Genomic DNA, 5,320 nt, shown 5'->3' with positions numbered 1-5,320 from the left:
ACTTTGTCTTTGAGAAAGCGTTTGGTGTTTCTTGCAATCTCTAACCTCTTGGGTCTGGGAAGACACAGAGTATGAGATATAAGATCCCATTGCAGGCCGAGCCATTGGAACTTCGATTTTGGAAGAAGACGGGACTTCTTGAAGTTGATCTGGAAGCCTAGAGATTGAAGATAATGGATGACTTTGTGAGTGGCTTTTAGGCAATTTTGGGAGGTGTCTGACCAAATGAGCCAGTCGTCCAGATAGGCTACTACTTGAATCCCTTGATTCCTGAGTTCCTGAACAGCGACTTCTGCTAGCTTTGTGAAGATCCTTGGGGCAATGTTGAGCCCGAAAGGCATCACCTTGAAGGAGTAACTTTTGTCCCCTAAGCGAAAGCCTAGGTACGGACGGAAGTGTCTCGCTATCGGGACGTGATAGTAGGCGTCTGTAAGATCGATAGAGGTGGTGACGGCCCCACGGGGAAGTAAGGTCCGCACCTGCGAGACGGTAAGCATTCGAAACTTGTCGCATTGAATGGACAAGTTGAGAAGGGATAGATCTAGAATCACTCTTCTCTTGTCTGAATCCTTCTTCGGGACACTGAACAGCCGACCTTGAAACTTCAGATGTTTCGTTTCTTGTATGGCATTCTTTTGTAAAAGATCCTGGACAAATTCGACCAGGTCCGGAGTGGAATGTTGACGAAATTTGTTCGGAGGAGGAGGTCCTTGAATCCAACTCCACCCTAGTCCCTTGGAGATGATACTGAACGCCCAGGGACTGAACCTCCATTTGTTGCGGAAGGCATAGAGCCTCCCCCCTACCTGCTGCACCTCAGTATTGGTTTGAGGAGTTGCCTCCACGTCCGCCTCGGAAGTTCTTTCCTCTGCGAAAGGCTCTTCCCCTGCCTTTGTTCTGGTTAGAGCCACGGTGGTAGCCTCTACCTCTACCATAACTCTGGGAAGAGCTATGAGCCTCGTAGGACTGGTTAAAGGCAGGGGAAGTGGCGGAGGCACCAGAAAGCTGGCTCTTAGGTAGCAGAACGGTGACATAGTCATCCGAAGGAGCCCGAGAGGTGGAAGGCTGTGCAGGGGCAACAGAAGATGGAGGAAGAGGCAGCCGGAAGTTGGATGAAGCACTCTGTTGTTGCCTGAACTGGGTGGAGGTATATGGTCTAAGCTTCTTCCTACCCCGGGCTTGATAATTTGCGGGGTCATACTTGCGTTTAGGGGTCAAACCCCAACGGGCTTTAAAGCTCTGATTAACCCTAGTGGCCTCCGCCAAGACTTCCTCTACGAGATCCTCGGGGAAGAGATTTGAACCCCAACAGGAGGACCGGATGAGTTTATTAGGTTCATGCCTAATCGTCGCCTCAGCTAGAACATGCTTGCGACATCTGCGTTTAGCAGTAGCAAAGTCATATAAGTCATAATATAACGACTGTAGCGTAGCCTTGTTGAGAGACTTAAAAATACTCTCCGTATCGTAAGTCAAGGCTATCGACTCCGTGGATGTGGCCAGGTTTAGAGTACGGCCCACACGTAGGCGGGAATCATATTCCTGTTTAATGAGAGATTCCGGGAGACGGGGAAGCTTCTCACTAAACAAGACTGAGGCACAGTCTGCTGCAAGCTTGCCGGAGGTAAAGGTGGTATGGACGTTGTCCCAACACTCAATACCTGAGGGAAGAAGGAGGGAGATTGGATCCACCTCTCGGATGGGAGGCAAGGGCTTCTCCTCCAGAGCATATTGAAAGGCAAGCTCTGCCACCTTATTGACGCATGGAGTCAAGGTGGTCTTGTCCATTAAGAACATCGTAAAGGAGCTTTTATGAGGCGTCAGCATGGTGTTAGTGCAGCCGATGTCATTCAAAAATCTGGCCCAAACAGATTGGGCTTGCTCCTTCGGGAAGATGACCGTCTCTTTGGGGACCTTGTCTAATCGGACTAAAGCTTCCTCGGTAAGTCTGGCATAACCATGAAATGGAAATGCCAGACCCGGAGGAAAGAATTCAAAGTCCTCTAGAGGGCGAGTGCCAAGGCCCTCCAGAGTCAACATTCCGTCTGAGAACGGGGAATGAAGAGCCATCCGCCAGGGGTTGTTCTTGGCAAACGGCGGGAGCTTAGAGGCATCCGGTATGAGAGAGCTTTGGACTCTCTCCGGAGCTCCTTGCTCTAAAGCCCCAATTCTCTGACCGAAGTTAGAGAACATCGTGTCCATCCTCGACTGCATCTCCGAAACCAACTTTTCCTGCATCTCCGACACGATGCGAAGCATAGCTGATTCGGAAAGGCCCGGGCTAGCAGCAGGAGGGGCGGAAGGAACTCCCGGGTCGTGAGACTTAGAGGAGGAACCAGAGGTCTTTGAAGACGGGTTCGTACCATGTTTAGAGCCATGATAAGTCTTGTGAGGCTTGCGAGCTTTGGGTAAGGTCCTTGAAGTAGACTTATCCTTAGGGGGAACCGGGTATGAACGTTGAGACGAATCACGGTCCCCAGAAAATCCAAGAAAGGAAGAGCGATCAGAAGAAGAAGAAAGAGCGGGGCTGAGGATAGGAATCTCAGCGCCGGACACACCTGCCTCACTTACCACCCTACCTGTATCCGGCTCGTCTAGCAACATTGGTTCGACGTCCAGGTTCATGGAGGCAACATTGTCCTCCAGACCTCCGGGGGCGTCCGATGGATCTTGCTCTGGGTCGATGAGACCCGTTATAGTGGCATCAATGTGGGCAATGATGGGAGCTGCCACATGCCTAGCCACAGCAGCTGAAGACTTGGCGTTGGGGTAAACCATGGTGCAGTAGTCCTCAGATAGGACGTACGGCCGCTTAGACTTTACATTCCGGGCAAAACCACCAACCCACACCTTCAGTGTGGCCCGAGCCGCAGACTTTTGCTCCGGGGATGCCTGAAATAATAGTGGGAATTATAAAAGGGAAACTCCCAATGGTCCTTCAAGACCATAGATATCTTACTAATAGTAAATAAAATAAGAAGGCAATATAGCCAACGGGACTCACCGAGTCAGAACCAAGGGTAGTGATGAGGTCGAAGCAAATCACACAGTTATCCGGGTGCCATACCACAACGTCTTCCAGTTGAACCCCACAAGGGGCGTGAGATCGGCAGACGGAGTGGCCACAAGGCTGGTGCAGAACAGCTGCACAGGCCGGCGTCAGACAATGCACCATCTGTAAAAAGAATAGTATATGAGAAACTGTAATTCTCTTAATTAGGGGCGGGTCTGGAGGACCCGGGCCTAACATAGGTCTAACACAAGATTAGAGCCTAACTGTACTATTCTATAAGTGGCCTAACATAGGTCTAACACAAGAATAGAGTTTTAACTGTACTATTCTTTTTTTTTTTTTTTTTTTTTTAGGGGCGGGTCCGGAGGACCCGGGCCTAACATAGGTCTAACGCAAGGTTAGAGCTTAACTATAATATTCTTACATAGGGGCGGGACCGGGGGTCCCGGGCCTAAACATAAGTCTAACTTGAAACTAAAGTATAGCCATCCATTCCGGTCAAGCCGGGAGCATAAAAAAGGATGCAAAAACAAGGAATTAAGACACATAGTGTCTGATTTCCCGGGGTGGGGTAGACCCCGGGCCGGGAAATAAAGGTATATTCAATACCAATTCCTTTAGGGACTCCGGGGTAGTGATCTGTCATATATAATCATCATAGGAAATGTTATAAAATAATAGGGGGGCGGAACTGTAACTAAGAACTGCCAATCGAACCCGGAGGGTTTCGTATAACATAAGCCAGAATGAAAAGTGAATATAAAATAGGGTACACCGGATCCAACTCTGTAGACCGGTGGCCAACCAGACTAGACAGAGACTAAACCGCCGGGCCACCCGGAGGACAAAGTCCATAAACACTTAACTACCCCCTCTAAAAGGAGGGAAGGCAACGGTCCCTTAGTGGAGGGGGGAGAAGCCTAGCCTCCCACCTAGCTAGAGGGGGAGCGTGGGGGAGGATCACGTGATACGAGGCAGCAGGGCTACCAACTGACGATCCCCAACAGACAGATCAAACGGAGTAATGGCACAAATATTCATTATAATAATAATAAAAGCGTTAAATATATGAATAAACACATAGAAAATTTTTGGGCAAGGCATGCAACATAAATAATTAAATCGCAAAAGACACACCTGATGGCTAAAATAACATTGCCGCCTTAGCACGGTCGGCAGCCATAGCGATACGTAAATGATATCGGCCCAAAAATTGAACCACGAGGATTCTAAACGCTAAATAATGAATATTCACAATAACAAATAATATTTGATAATAAAAATAAAACACATAGTAACACCGCAAGTGAAAATTAAAAGCTCTCAAAAACAGGAGTACCAACTGTAGTGAAATCAAGCAAGATCGGTATGAACGAAGAGAATAAACTCCTATAATATAAATATTAAACGATCTAGGTTGCTCAAAACACAGTAAAACCCAGCTTGGTACTTAACTTGGACGGTGTCTCCTGGGAAACCGACGAAGAAGCCATAATTCACTAGAAAATATCCAAAAATCGAGAGCACTTGAAAAATGCGGGTTACTGCACAAGTCGTGCTAAACGGAGTTGAGTTCTGAGCGGATGCATTGTAGTAGTACCGAGTGAGGTTGAACGGCTCTCCTCTATTGGGGTTCTCTGTCGTGGATTAATCTAAATAGTGCGGGACCTCTGGAATATACGCCCAATTTTATACCGACACCAATAGGTGAGCGAGCTAGTTAACCTAGCACTCCTTTACATTTTTTCTCTGGTATATTTAGCAGTAAATTACCTAAGAATAAGTGCTTAAATGGAGCTTATTCACTGGGCGGCACAGGTTCGAGCCCAGAAATATATATATATATATATATATATATATATTTTAAGCACCGGGGCCTGCGGGCCCCTAATTTGCTTTCCTTTGAGATACTCATGTACTGTATCTTTTATTTTACAGACTGTACGCTGTGCAATGACGGCATGTGCCGCTGTCATCTATCAACCCTGCGGCCATGACGTGTGTCATTCACACGCCCACTGTTCTGTCCGGGTGGATGACCTAGCTGTTTGGCATCCAGACAATTGTGTAGTCTGCTACACAATGACCTCCACTCTAACATCTGACTCGGTGAGTGCATTTTCCTTGATACAGACTTGTAGGGAGTTACGATTAATTTCAAAGATTGTTAATTTCAAGGCCACTAGTCCTCTGGACTTCCCGCATGCCTTTCACTTCGTGTCTACGAAGTCCTTGGACTTCTTCACTTTTCTTTGGCACAAATACCCCTCGCTAATAGTCTGTTCTCTTTCAGTGCTCCCAACTTGA

Source organism: Palaemon carinicauda, chromosome 1 (genome assembly GCF_036898095.1).
Source record: "Palaemon carinicauda isolate YSFRI2023 chromosome 1, ASM3689809v2, whole genome shotgun sequence".
NCBI classification, from domain to species: Eukaryota; Metazoa; Arthropoda; class Malacostraca; order Decapoda; family Palaemonidae; genus Palaemon; species Palaemon carinicauda.
Note: the sequence above shows the minus strand (reverse complement) of the source record.